At 41.5% G+C, this 14,433-nt stretch overlaps 7 non-coding genes across 7 annotated transcripts; all 7 read right to left on the bottom strand.

Annotated features, from left to right (window-relative positions):
- Nucleotides 1–1,167: 1,167 nt before the first annotated feature.
- TRNAY-GUA (transfer RNA tyrosine (anticodon GUA)) lies at nucleotides 1,168–1,253 on the bottom strand. Its single transcript is given in 2 exon segments — nucleotides 1,168–1,203; nucleotides 1,217–1,253. It is a non-coding gene; the product is annotated as a tRNA-Tyr (tRNA).
- Nucleotides 1,254–3,751: 2,498 nt separating this feature from the next.
- On the bottom strand, nucleotides 3,752–3,837 carry TRNAY-GUA (transfer RNA tyrosine (anticodon GUA)). The gene is given in 2 exon segments: nucleotides 3,752–3,787; nucleotides 3,801–3,837. It is a non-coding gene; the product is annotated as a tRNA-Tyr (tRNA).
- Nucleotides 3,838–4,396: 559 nt separating this feature from the next.
- Nucleotides 4,397–4,482, bottom strand: TRNAH-GUG (transfer RNA histidin (anticodon GUG)). Its single transcript is given in 2 exon segments — nucleotides 4,397–4,432; nucleotides 4,446–4,482. It is a non-coding gene; the product is annotated as a tRNA-His (tRNA).
- Nucleotides 4,483–6,982: 2,500 nt separating this feature from the next.
- TRNAY-GUA (transfer RNA tyrosine (anticodon GUA)) lies at nucleotides 6,983–7,068 on the bottom strand. The gene is given in 2 exon segments: nucleotides 6,983–7,018; nucleotides 7,032–7,068. It is a non-coding gene; the product is annotated as a tRNA-Tyr (tRNA).
- A 1,204-nt stretch (nucleotides 7,069–8,272) lies between these two features.
- On the bottom strand, nucleotides 8,273–8,358 carry TRNAH-GUG (transfer RNA histidin (anticodon GUG)). The gene is given in 2 exon segments: nucleotides 8,273–8,308; nucleotides 8,322–8,358. It is a non-coding gene; the product is annotated as a tRNA-His (tRNA).
- A 4,435-nt stretch (nucleotides 8,359–12,793) lies between these two features.
- Nucleotides 12,794–12,879, bottom strand: TRNAY-GUA (transfer RNA tyrosine (anticodon GUA)). Its single transcript is given in 2 exon segments — nucleotides 12,794–12,829; nucleotides 12,843–12,879. It is a non-coding gene; the product is annotated as a tRNA-Tyr (tRNA).
- A 559-nt stretch (nucleotides 12,880–13,438) lies between these two features.
- On the bottom strand, nucleotides 13,439–13,524 carry TRNAY-GUA (transfer RNA tyrosine (anticodon GUA)). The gene is given in 2 exon segments: nucleotides 13,439–13,474; nucleotides 13,488–13,524. It is a non-coding gene; the product is annotated as a tRNA-Tyr (tRNA).
- Between the last annotated feature and the right edge of the window lie 909 nt (nucleotides 13,525–14,433).

The raw sequence follows: 14,433 nt of genomic DNA on the forward strand, positions 1-14,433 counted from the left end.
ACTTCAACCTTCGACTTGTAAACATCTCTTGCAATTCGTGCAAAATACTACAAATTTGGCTTGTGAGGTTCCCGAAATTGAGTAAAAGCACATCAGTTCCCAATTAAAAAAATGACCCCCTCCGCAGTCTCCCGCATGTTACTGACCACCATACTAAGGGGGAAAAGTTGAAAGGCGGCACCTCACAGGCCATCTCCTCAGAGTATTCAGCCGTGTTGGGCCTTGACAATATTTTAATATCTTGGATGGTGTATAGTGTTCTCTCATTTTCCTTGAGAAATCAAGATTGTCAAGGGGATTCTGCTGTTTTGCCAGTTCATAGCAAGAGATGGGGATCCAAAACACCTCACAGGAAACCAATGAAGATTTGTGTTGGACAGAAAAATAACGTGGCCACAGCCTCAAAGCAAAAGGCATCTATTTTCAGTGATGAAATATAATATAATTATAAATTGTCTGTTATTTTACTTTCCAAGTATTTTACTTTCCAAGTATTCAATAAAATGTGCATTTGGCAAAAGTCCTTCGAGCCGGATTTGAAGAAGCGACCTAAGGGTGCCTGTTTTATCACTACAGTCCTCCGCTCTACCAACTGAGCTATCGAACGCTTGGCAAATCATTCTCTAGCAAACTCAATACGAGCTTCAACTTCAACCGTCGACTTGTAAACATCTCTTGCAATTCGTGCAAAATACTACAAATTTGGCTTGTGAGGTTCCCGAATTGAGTAAAAGCACATCAGTTCCCAATTAAAAAAATGACCCCCTCCGCAGTCTCCCGCATGTTACTGACCACCATACTAAGGGGGAAAAGTTGAAAGGCGGCGCCTCACAGGCCATCTCCTCAGAGTATTCAGCCGTGTTGGGCCTTGACAATATTTTAATATCTTGGATGGTGTATAGTGTTCTCTCATTTCCCTTGAGAAATCAAGATTGTCAAGGGGATTCTGCTGTTTTGCCAGTTCATAGCAAGAGATGGGGATCCAAAACACCTCACAGGAAACCAATAAAGATTGGTGTTGGACAGAAAAATAACGTGGCCACAGCCTCAAAGCAAAAGGCATCTATTTTCAGTGATGAAATATAATATAATTATAAATTGTCTGTTATTTTACTTTCCAAGTATTTTACTTTCCAAGTATTCAATAAAATTTGCATTTGGCAAAAGTCCTTCAAGCCGGATTTGAACCAGCGACCTAAGGATGCTTGTTTTACAACTACAGTCCTCCGCTCTACCAACTGAGCTATCGAAGGCTTGGCAAATCAACTCTAGCAAACTCAATACGAGCTTCCACTTCAACCGTCGACTTGTAAACATCTCTTGCAATTCGTGCAAAATACTACAAATTTGGCTTGTGAGGTTCCCGAATTGAGTAAAAGCACATCAGTTCCCAATTAAGAAAATGACCCCCTCCGCAGTCTCCCGCATGTTACTGACCAGCACAGTAAGGAGGAAAAGTTGAAAGGCGGCGCCTGACAGGCCATCTCCTCAGAGTATTCAGCCGTGTTGGGCCTTGACAATATTTTAATATCTTGGATGGTGTATAGTGTTCTCTCATTTCCCTTGAGAAATCAAGATTGTCAAGGGGATTCTGCTGTTTTGCCAGTTCATAGCAAGAGATGGGGATCCAAAACACCTCACAGGAAACCAATGAAGATTGGTGTTGGACAGAAACATAACGTGGCCACAGCCTCAAAGCAAAAGGCATCTATTTTCAGTGATGAAATATAATATAATTATAAATTGTCTGTTATGTTATTTTCCAAGTATTGTACTTTCCAAGTATTCAATAAAATTTGCATTTGGCAAAAGTCCTTCGAGCCGGATTTGAACGAGCGACCTAAGGATGCCTCTTTTACCACTACAGCCCTCCGCTCTACCAACTGAGCTATCAAAGGCTTGGCAAATTGTTCTCTAGCAAGCTCAATACGAGCTTCCACTTCAGCTGTCGACATGCAAACATCTCTTGCAATTCGTGCAAAATACTACAAATTTGGCTTGTGAGGTTCCCGAATTGAGTAAAAGCACATCAGTTGACAATTAAAAAAATAACCCACTCTGCAGTCTCCCGCATGTTACTGACCACCATACTAAGGGGGAAAAGTTGAAAGGCGGCGCCTCACAGGCCATCTCCTCAGAGTATTCCGCAGTGTTGGGCCTTGACAATATTTTAATACCTTGGATGGTGTATAGTGTTCTCTCATTTTCCTTGAGAAATCAAGATTGTCAAGGAGATTCTGCTGTTTTGCCAGTTCATAGCAAGAGATGGGGATCCAAAACACCTCGCAGGAAACCAATGAAGATTCGTGTTGGACAGAAAAATAACGTGGCCAGAGCCTCAAAGCAAAAGGCATCTATTTTCAGTGAGGAAATATAATATAATTATAAATTGTCTGTTATTTTATTTTCCAAGTATTTTACTTTCCAAGTATTCAATAAAATTTGCATTTGTCAAAAGTCCGTCGAGCCGGATTTGAACCAGCGACCTAAGGATGCCTGTTTTACCACTACAGTCCTCCGCTCTACCAACTGAGCTATCGAAGGCTTGGCAAATCATTCTCTAGCTAGCTCAATTCGAGCTTCCACTTCAACCGTCGACATGCAAACATCTCTTGCAATTCGTGCAAAATACTACAAATTTGGCTTGTGAGGTTCCCGAATTGAGTAAAAGCACATCAGTTCCCAATTAAAAAAATGACCCCCTCCGCAGTCTCCCGCATGTTACTGACCACCATACTAAGGGGGGAAAAGTTGAAAGGCGGCACCTCACAGGCCATCTCCTCAGAGTATTCAGCCGTGTTGGGCCTTGACAATATTTTAATATCTTGGATGGTGTATAGTGTTCTCTCATTTTCCTTGAGAAATCAAGATTGTCAAGGGGATTCTGCTGTTTTGCCAGTTCATAGCAAGAGATGGGGATCCAAAACACCTCACAGGAAACCAATGAAGATTTGTGTTGGACAGAAAAATAACGTGGCCACAGCCTCAAAGCAAAAGGCATCTATTTTCAGTGATGAAATATAATATAATTATAAATTGTCTGTTATTTTACTTTCCAAGTATTTTACTTTCCAAGTATTCAATAAAATGTGCATTTGGCAAAAGTCCTTCGAGCCGGATTTGAAGAAGCGACCTAAGGATGCCTGTTTTATCACTACAGTCCTCCGCTCTACCAACTGAGCTATCGAACGCTTGGCAAATCATTCTCTAGCAAACTCAATACGAGCTTCAACTTCAACCGTCGACTTGTAAACATCTCTTGAAATTCGTGCAAAATACTACAAATTTGGCTTGTGAGGTTCCCGAATTGAGTAAAAGCACATCAGTTCCCAATTAAAAAAATGACCCCCTCCGCAGTCTCCCGCATGTTACTGACCACCATACTAAGGGGGAAAAGTTGAAAGGCGGCGCCTCACAGGCCATCTCCTCAGAGTATTCAGCCGTGTTGGGCCTTGACAATATTTTAATATCTTGGATGGTGTATAGTGTTCTCTCATTTCCCTTGAGAAATCAAGATTGTCAAGGGGATTCTGCTGTTTTGCCAGTTCATAGCAAGAGATGGGGATCCAAAACACCTCACAGGAAACCAATGAAGATTGGTGTTGGACAGAAAAATAACGTGGCCACAGCCTCAAAGCAAAAGGCATCTATTTTCAGTGATGAAATATAATATAATTATAAATTGTCTGTTATTTTACTTTCCAAGTATTTTACTTTCCAAGTATTCAATAAAATTTGCATTTGGCAAAAGTCCTTCAAGCCGGATTTGAACCAGCGACCTAAGGATGCTTGTTTTACAACTACAGTCCTCCGCTCTACCAACTGAGCTATCGAAGGCTTGGCAAATCAACTCTAGCAAACTCAATACGAGCTTCCACTTCAACCGTCGACTTGTAAACATCTCTTGCAATTCGTGCAAAATACTACAAATTTGGCTTGTGAGGTTCCCGAATTGAGTAAAAGCACATCAGTTCCCAATTAAGAAAATGACCCCCTCCGCAGTCTCCCGCATGTTACTGACCAGCACAGTAAGGAGGAAAAGTTGAAAGGCGGCGCCTGACAGGCCATCTCCTCAGAGTATTCAGCCGTGTTGGGCCTTGACAATATTTTAATATCTTGGATGGTGTATAGTGTTCTCTCATTTCCCTTGAGAAATCAAGATTGTCAAGGGGATTCTGCTGTTTTGCCAGTTCATAGCAAGAGATGGGGATCCAAAACACCTCACAGGAAACCAATGAAGATTGGTGTTGGACAGAAACATAACGTGGCCACAGCCTCAAAGCAAAAGGCATCTATTTTCAGTGATGAAATATAATATAATTATAAATTGTCTGTTATGTTATTTTCCAAGTATTGTACTTTCCAAGTATTCAATAAAATTTGCATTTGGCAAAAGTCCTTCGAGCCGGATTTGAACAAGCGACCTAAGGATGCCTCTTTTACCACCACAGCCCTCCGCTCTACCAACTGAGCTATCGAAGGCTTGGAAAATTGTTCTCTAGCAAGCTCAATACGAGCTTCCACTTCAGCTGTCGACATGCAAACATCTCTTGCAATTCGTGCAAAATACTACAAATTTGGCTTGTGAGGTTCCCGAATTGAGTAAAAGCACATCAGTTGACAATTAAAAAAATAACCCACTCTGCAGTCTCCCGCATGTTACTGACCACCATACTAAGGGGGAAAAGTTGAAAGGCGGCGCCTCACAGGCCATCTCCTCAGAGTATTCAGCAGTGTTGGGCCTTGACAATATTTTAATACCTTGGATGGTGTATAGTGTTCTCTCATTTTCCTTGAGAAATCAAGATTGTCAAGGAGATTCTGCTGTTTTGCCAGTTCATAGCAAGAGATGGGGATCCAAAACACCTCGCAGGAAACCAATGAAGATTCGTGTTGGACAGAAAAATAACGTGGCCAGAGCCTCAAAGCAAAAGGCATCTATTTTCAGTGAGGAAATATAATATAATTATAAATTGTCTGTTATTTTATTTTCCAAGTATTTTACTTTCCAAGTATTCAATAAAATTTGCATTTGTCAAAAGTCCTTCGAGCCGGATTTGAACCAGTGACCTAAGGATGCCTGTTTTACCACTACAGTCCTCCGCTCTACCAACTGAGCTATCGAAGGCTTGGCAAATCATTCTCTAGCTAGCTCAATTCGAGCTTCCACTTCAACCGTCGACATGCAAACATCTCTTGCAATTCGTGCAAAATACTACAAATTTGGCTTGTGAGGTTCCCGAATTGAGTAAAAGCACATCAGTTCCCAATTAAAAAAATTACCCCCTCCGCAGTCTCCCGCATGTTACTGACCACCATACTAAGGGGGAAAAGTTGAAAGGCGGCACCTCACAGGCCATCTCCTCAGAGTATTCAGCCGTGTTGGGCCTTGACAATATTTTAATATCTTGGATGGTGTATAGTGTTCTCTCATTTTCCTTGAGAAATCAAGATTGTCAAGGGGATTATGCTGTTTTGCCAGTTCATAGCAAGAGATGGGGATCAAAAAAACACCTCACAGGAAACCAAAGAAGATTGGTGTTGGACAGAAAAATAACATGGTCACAGCCTCAAAGCAAAAGGCATCTATTTTCAGTGATGAAATATAATATAATTATAAATTGTCTGTTATTTTACTTTCCAAGTATGTTACTTTCCAAGTATTCAATAAAATGTGCATTTGGCAAAAGTCCTTCGAGCCGGATTTGAACCAGCGACCTAAGGATGTCTGTTTTACCACTACAGTCCTCCGCTGTACCAACTGAGCTATCGAAGGCTTGGCAAATCAGTCTCTAGCAAGCTCAATACGAGCTTCGACTTCAACCGTCGACATGCAAACATCTCTTGCAATTCGTGCAAAATACTACAAATTTGGCTTGTGAGGTTCCCGAATTGAGTAAAAGCACATCAGTTCCCAATTAAAAAAATGACCCCCTCCGCAGTCTCCCGCATGTTACTGACCACCATACTAAGGGGGAAAAGTTGAAAGGCGGTGCCTCACAGGCCATCTCCTCACAGTATTCAGCCGTGTTGGGCCTTGACAATATTTTAATATCTTGCATGGTGTATAGTGTTCTCTTATTTCCTTTGAGAAATCAAGATTGTAAAGGGGATTCTGCTGTTTTGCCAGTTCATAGCAAGAGATGGGGATCCAAAACACCTCACAGGAAACAAATGAAGATTCGTGTTGGACAGAAAAATAACATGGCCACAGCCTCAAAGCAAAAGGCATCTATTTTCAGTGATGAAATATAATATAATTATAAATTGTCTGTTATTATACTTTCCAAGTATTTTACTTTCCAAGTATTCATTAAAATGTGCATTTGGCAAAAGTCCTTCGAGCCGGATTTGAACCAGCGACCTAAGGATGCCTGTTTTACCACTACAGTCCTCCGCTCTACCAACTGAGCTATCTAAGGCTTGGCAAATCAATCTCTAGCAAACTCAATACGAGCTTCCACTTCAACCGTCGACTTGTAAACATCTCTTGCAATTCGTGCAAAATACTACAAATTTGGCTTGTGAGGTTCCCGAATTGAGTAAAAGCACATCAGTTCCCAATTAAAAAAATGACCCCCTCCGCAGTCTCCCGCATGTTACTGACCACCATACTAAGGGGGAAAAGTTGAAAGGCGGCGCCTCACAGGCCATCTCCTCAGAGTATTCAGCCGTGTTGGGCCTTGACAATATTTTAATATCTTGGATGGTGTATAGTGTTCTCTCATTTCCCTTGAGAAATCAAGATTGTCAAGGGGATTCTGCTGTTTTGCCAGTTCATAGCAAGAGATGGGGATCCAAAACACCTCACAGGAAACCAATGAAGATTGGTGTTGGGCAGAAACATAACGTGGCCACAGCCTCAAAGCAAAAGGCATCTATTTTCAGTGATGAAATATAATATAATTATAAATTGTCTGTTATTTTATTTTCCAAGTATTTTACTTTCCAAGTATTCAATAAAATTTGCATTTGGCAAAAGTCCTTCGAGCCGGATTTGAACCAGCGACCTAAGGATGCCTGTTTTACCACTACAGTCCTCCGCTCTACCAACTGAGCTATCGAAGGCTTATCAAATCACTCTCTAGCAAGCTCAATTCGAGCTTCCACTTCAACCGTCGACATGCAAACATCTCTTGCAATCGTGCAAAATACTACAAATTTGGCTTGTGAGGTTCCCGAATTGAGTAAAAGCACATCAGTTCCCAATTAAAAAAATGACCCCCTCCGCAGTCTCCCGCATGTTACTGACCACCATACTAAGGGGGAAAAGTGGAAAGGCGGCGCCTCACAGGCCATCTCCTCAGAGTATTCAGCCGTGTTGGGCCTTGACAATATTTTAATATCTTGAATGGTGTATAGTGTTCTCTCATTTCCCTTGAGAAATCAAGATTGTCAAGGGGATTCTGCTGTTTTGCCAGTTCATAGCAAGGGATGGGGATCCAAAACACCTCACAGGAAACCAATGAAGATTGGTGTTGGACAGAAAAATAACGTGGCCACAGCCTCAAAGCAAAAGGCATCTATTTTCAGTGATGAAATATAATATAATTATAAATTGTCTGTTATTTTACTTTCCAAGTATTTTACTTTCCAAGTATTCAATAAAATTTGCATTTGGCAAAAGTCCTTCGAGCCGGATTTGAACCAGCGACCTAAGGATGCTTGTTTTACAACTACAGTCCTCCTCTCTACCAACTGAGCTATCGAAGGCTTGGCAAATCAACTCTAGCAAACTCAATACGAGCTTCCACTTCAACCGTCGACTTGTAAACATCTCTTGCAATTCGTGCAAAATACTACAAATTTGGCTTGTGAGGTTCCCGAATTGAGTAAAAGCACATCAGTTCCCAATTAAGAAAATGACCCCCTCCGCAGTCTCCCGCATGTTACTGACCAGCACAGTAAGGAGGAAAAGTTGAAAGGCGGCGCCTGACAGGCCATCTCCTCAGAGTATTCAGCCGTGTTGGGCCTTGACAATATTTTAATATCTTGGATGGTGTATAGTGTTCTCTCATTTCCCTTGAGAAATCAAGATTGTCAAGGGGATTCTGCTGTTTTGCCAGTTCATAGCAAGAGATGGGGATCCAAAACACCTCACAGGAAACCAATGAAGATTGGTGTTGGACAGAAACATAACGTGGCCACAGCCTCAAAGCAAAAGGCATCTATTTTCAGTGATGAAATATAATATAATTATAAATTGTCTGTTATGTTATTTTCCAAGTATTGTACTTTCCAAGTATTCAATAAAATTTGCATTTGGCAAAAGTCCTTCGAGCCGGATTTGAACGAGCGACCTAAGAATGCCTCTTTTACCACCACAGCCCTCCGCTCTACCAACTGAGCTATCGAAGGCTTGGCAAATTGTTCTCTAGCAAGCTCAATACGAGCTTCCACTTCAGCTGTCGACATGCAAACATCTCTTGCAATTCGTGCAAAATACTACAAATTTGGCTTGTGAGGTTCCCGAATTGAGTAAAAGCACATCAGTTGACAATTAAAAAAATAACCCACTCTGCAGTCTCCCGCATGTTACTGACCACCATACTAAGGGGGAAAAGTTGAAAGGCGGCGCCTCACAGGCCATCTCCTCAGAGTATTCAGCAGTGTTGGGCCTTGACAATATTTTAATACCTTGGATGGTGTATAGTGTTCTCTCATTTTCCTTGAGAAATCAAGATTGTCAAGGAGATTCTGCTGTTTTGCCAGTTCATAGCAAGAGATGGGGATCCAAAACACCTCACAGGAAACCAATGAAGATTCGTGTTGGACAGAAAAATAACGTGGCCACAGCCTCAAAGCAAAAGGCATCTATTTTCAGTGAGGGAATATAATATAATTATAAATTGTCTGTTATTTTATTTTCCAAGTATTTTACTTTCCAAGTATTCAATAAAATTTGCATTTGGCAAAAGTCCTTCGAGCCGGATTTGAACCAGTGACCTAATGATGCCTGTTTTACCACTACAGTCCTCCGCTCTACCAACTCAGCTATCGAAGGCTAGGCAAACCATGCTCTAGCAAACTCAATAGGAGCTTCCACTTCAACCGCCGACTTGTAAATATCTCTTGCAATTCGTGCAAAATACTACAAATTTGGCTTGTGAGGTTCCCGAATTGAGTAAAAGCACATCAGTTCCCAATTAAAAAAATGACCCCCTCCGCAGTCTCCCGCATGTTACTGACCACCATACTAAGGGGGAAAAGTTGAAAGGCGGTGCCTCACAGGCCATCTCCTCACAGTATTCAGCCGTGTTGGGCCTTGACAATATTTTAATATCTTGCATGGTGTATAGTGTTCTCTTATTTCCTTTGAGAAATCAAGATTGTGAAGGGGATTCTGCTGTTTTGCCAGTTCATAGCAAGAGATGGGGATCCAAAACACCTCACAGGAAACCAATGAAGATTCGTGTTGGACAGAAAAATAACATGGCCACAGCCTCAAAGCAAAAGGCATCTATTCTCAGTGATGAAATATAATATAATTATAAATTGTCTGTTATTATACTTTCCAAGTATTTTACTTTCCAAGTATTCATTAAAATGTGCATTTGGCAACAGTCCTTCGAGCCGGATTTGAACCAGCGACCTAAGGATGCCTGTTTTACCACTACAGTCCTCCGCTCTACCAACTGAGCTATCTAAGGCTTGGCAAATCAATCTCTAGCAAACTCAATACGAGCTTCCACTTCAACCGTCGACTTGTAAACATCTCTTGCAATTCGTGCAAAATACTACAAATTTGGCTTGTGAGGTTCCCGAATTGAGTAAAAGCACATCAGTTCCCAATTAAAAAAATGACCCCCTCCGCAGTCTCCCGCATGTTACTGACCACCATACTAAGGGGGAAAAGTTGAAAGGCGGCGCCTCACAGGCCATCTCCTCAGAGTATTCAGCCGTGTTGGGCCTTGACAATATTTTAATATCTTGGATGGTGTATAGTGTTCTCTCATTTCCCTTGAGAAATCAAGATTGTCAAGGGGATTCTGCTGTTTTGCCAGTTCATAGCAAGAGATGGGGATCCAAAACACCTCACAGGAAACCAATGAAGATTGGTGTTGGGCAGAAACATAACGTGGCCACAGCCTCAAAGCAAAAGGCATCTATTTTCAGTGATGAAATATAATATAATTATAAATTGTCTGTTATTTTATTTTCCAAGTATTTTACTTTCCAAGTATTCAATAAAATTTGCATTTGGCAAAAGTCCTTCGAGCCGGATTTGAACCAGCGACCTAAGGATGCCTGTTTTACCATTACAGTCCTCCGCTCCACCAACTGAGCTATCGAAGGCTTATCAAATCACTCTCTAGCAAGCTCAATTCGAGCTTCCACTTCAACCGTCAACATGCAAACATCTCTTGCAATCGTGCAAAATACTACAAATTTGGCTTGTGAGGTTCCCGAATTGAGTAAAAGCACATCAGTTCCCAATTAAAAAAATGACCCCCTCCGCAGTCTCCCGCATGTTACTGACCACCATACTAAGGAGGAAAAGTTGAAAGGCGGCGCCTCACAGGCCATCTCCTCAGAGTATTCATCAGTGTTCCGCCTTGACAATATTTTAATATCTTGGATGGTGTATAGTGTTCTCCCATTTCCCTTGAGAAATCAAGATTGTCAAGGGGATTCTGCTGTTTTGTCAGTTCATAGCAAGAGATGGGGATCCAAAACACCTCACAGGAAACCAATGAAGATTCGTGTTGGACAGAAAAATAACGTGGCCACAGCCTCAAAGCAAAAGGCATCTATTTTCAGTGATGAAATATAATATAATTATAAATTGTCTGTTATTTTACTTTCCAAGTATTTTACTTTCCAAGTATTCAATAAAATGTTCATTTGGCAAAAGCCCTTCAAGCCGGATTTGAACCAGCGACCTAAGGATGCTTGTTTTACCACTACAGTCCTCCGCTCTACCACCTGAGCTATCGAACTCTTGGCAAATCATTCTCTAGCAAACTCAATACGAGCTTCAACTTCAACCGTCGACTTGTAAACATCTCTTGCAATTCGTGCAAAATACTACAAATTTGGCTTGTGAGGTTCCCGAATTGAGTAAAAGCACATCAGTTCCCAATTAAAAAAATGACCCCCTCCGCAGTCTCCCGCATGTTACTGACCACCATACTAAGGGGGAAAAGTTGAAAGGCGGCGCCTCACAGGCCATCTCCTCAGAGTATTCAGCCGTGTTGGGCCTTGACAATATTTTAATATCTTGGATGGTGTATAGTGTTCTCTCATTTCCCTTGAGAAATCAAGATTGTCAAGGGGATTCTGCTGTTTTGCCAGTTCATAGCAAGAGATGGGGATCCAAAACACCTCACAGGAAACCAATGAAGATTGGTGTTGGACAGAAACATAACGTGGCAACAGCCTCAAAGCAAAAGGCATCTATTTTCAGTGATGAAATATAATATAATTATAAATTGTCTGTTATTTTACTTTCCAAGTATTTTACTTTCCAAGTATTCAATAAAATGTGCATTTGGCAAAAGTCCTTCAAGCCGGATTTGAATCAGCGACCTAAGGATGCCTGTTTTACCACTACAGTCCTCCGCTCTACCAACTGAGCTATCGAAGGCTTGGCAAAGCAACTCTAGCAAACTCAATACGAGCTTCCACTTCAACCTTCGACTTGTAAACATCTCTTGCAATTCGTGCAAAATACTACAAATTTGGCTTGTGAGGTTCCCGAAATTGAGTAAAAGCACATCAGTTCCCAATTAAAAAAATGACCCCCTCCGCAGTCTCCCGCATGTTACTGACCACCATACTAAGGGGGAAAAGTTGAAAGGCGGCACCTCACAGGCCATCTCCTCAGAGTATTCAGCCGTGTTGGGCCTTGACAATATTTTAATATCTTGGATGGTGTATAGTGTTCTCTCATTTTCCTTGAGAAATCAAGATTGTCAAGGGGATTCTGCTGTTTTGCCAGTTCATAGCAAGAGATGGGGATCCAAAACACCTCACAGGAAACCAATGAAGATTTGTGTTGGACAGAAAAATAACGTGGCCACAGCCTCAAAGCAAAAGGCATCTATTTTCAGTGATGAAATATAATATAATTATAAATTGTCTGTTATTTTACTTTCCAAGTATTTTACTTTCCAAGTATTCAATAAAATGTGCATTTGGCAAAAGTCCTTCGAGCCGGATTTGAAGAAGCGACCTAAGGGTGCCTGTTTTATCACTACAGTCCTCCGCTCTACCAACTGAGCTATCGAACGCTTGGCAAATCATTCTCTAGCAAACTCAATACGAGCTTCAACTTCAACCGTCGACTTGTAAACATCTCTTGCAATTCGTGCAAAATACTACAAATTTGGCTTGTGAGGTTCCCGAATTGAGTAAAAGCACATCAGTTCCCAATTAAAAAAATGACCCCCTCCGCAGTCTCCCGCATGTTACTGACCACCATACTAAGGGGGAAAAGTTGAAAGGCGGCGCCTCACAGGCCATCTCCTCAGAGTATTCAGCCGTGTTGGGCCTTGACAATATTTTAATATCTTGGATGGTGTATAGTGTTCTCTCATTTCCCTTGAGAAATCAAGATTGTCAAGGGGATTCTGCTGTTTTGCCAGTTCATAGCAAGAGATGGGGATCCAAAACACCTCACAGGAAACCAATAAAGATTGGTGTTGGACAGAAAAATAACGTGGCCACAGCCTCAAAGCAAAAGGCATCTATTTTCAGTGATGAAATATAATATAATTATAAATTGTCTGTTATTTTACTTTCCAAGTATTTTACTTTCCAAGTATTCAATAAAATTTGCATTTGGCAAAAGTCCTTCAAGCCGGATTTGAACCAGCGACCTAAGGATGCTTGTTTTACAACTACAGTCCTCCGCTCTACCAACTGAGCTATCGAAGGCTTGGCAAATCAACTCTAGCAAACTCAATACGAGCTTCCACTTCAACCGTCGACTTGTAAACATCTCTTGCAATTCGTGCAAAATACTACAAATTTGGCTTGTGAGGTTCCCGAATTGAGTAAAAGCACATCAGTTCCCAATTAAGAAAATGACCCCCTCCGCAGTCTCCCGCATGTTACTGACCAGCACAGTAAGGAGGAAAAGTTGAAAGGCGGCGCCTGACAGGCCATCTCCTCAGAGTATTCAGCCGTGTTGGGCCTTGACAATATTTTAATATCTTGGATGGTGTATAGTGTTCTCTCATTTCCCTTGAGAAATCAAGATTGTCAAGGGGATTCTGCTGTTTTGCCAGTTCATAGCAAGAGATGGGGATCCAAAACACCTCACAGGAAACCAATGAAGATTGGTGTTGGACAGAAAAATAACGTGGCCACAGCCTCAAAGCAAAAGGCATCTATTTTCAGTGATGAAATATAATATAATTATAAATTGTCTGTTATTTTACTTTCCAAGTATTTTACTTTCCAAGTATTCAATAAAATTTGCATTTGGCAAAAGTCCTTCAAGCCGGATTTGAACCAGCGACCTAAGGATGCTTGTTTTACAACTACAGTCCTCCGCTCTACCAACTGAGCTATCGAAGGCTTGGCAAATCAACTCTAGCAAACTCAATACGAGCTTCCACTTCAACCGTCGACTTGTAAACATCTCTTGCAATTCGTGCAAAATACTACAAATTTGGCTTGTGAGGTTCCCGAATTGAGTAAAAGCACATCAGTTCCCAATTAAGAAAATGACCCCCTCCGCAGTCTCCCGCATGTTACTGACCAGCACAGTAAGGAGGAAAAGTTGAAAGGCGGCGCCTGACAGGCCATCTCCTCAGAGTATTCAGCCGTGTTGGGCCTTGACAATATTTTAATATCTTGGATGGTGTATAGTGTTCTCTCATTTCCCTTGAGAAATCAAGATTGTCAAGGGGATTCTGCTGTTTTGCCAGTTCATAGCAAGAGATGGGGATCCAAAACACCTCACAGGAAACCAATGAAGATTGGTGTTGGACAGAAACATAACGTGGCCACAGCCTCAAAGCAAAAGGCATCTATTTTCAGTGATGAAATATAATATAATTATAAATTGTCTGTTATTTTACTTTCCAAGTATTTTACTTTCCAAGTATTCAATAAAATGTGCATTTGGCAAAAGTCCTTCGAGCCGGATTTGAAGAAGCGACCTAAGGGTGCCTGTTTTATCACTACAGTCCTCCGCTCTACCAACTGAGCTATCGAACGCTTGGCAAATCATTCTCTAGCAAACTCAATACGAGCTTCAACTTCAACCGTCGACTTGTAAACATCTCTTGCAATTCGTGCAAAATACTACAAATTTGGCTTGTGAGGTTCCCGAATTGAGTAAAAGCACATCAGTTCCCAATTAAAAAAATGACCCCCTCCGCAGTCTCCCGCATGTTACTGACCACCATACTAAGGGGGAAAAGTTGAAAGGCGGCGCCTCACAGGCCATCTCCTCAGAGTATTCAGCCGTGTTGGGCCTTG

Source organism: Ambystoma mexicanum, chromosome 1p (genome assembly GCF_040938575.1).
Source record: "Ambystoma mexicanum isolate Mex_15411 chromosome 1p, UKY_AmexF1_1, whole genome shotgun sequence".
Lineage (NCBI taxonomy): Eukaryota > Metazoa > Chordata > Amphibia > Caudata > Ambystomatidae > Ambystoma > Ambystoma mexicanum.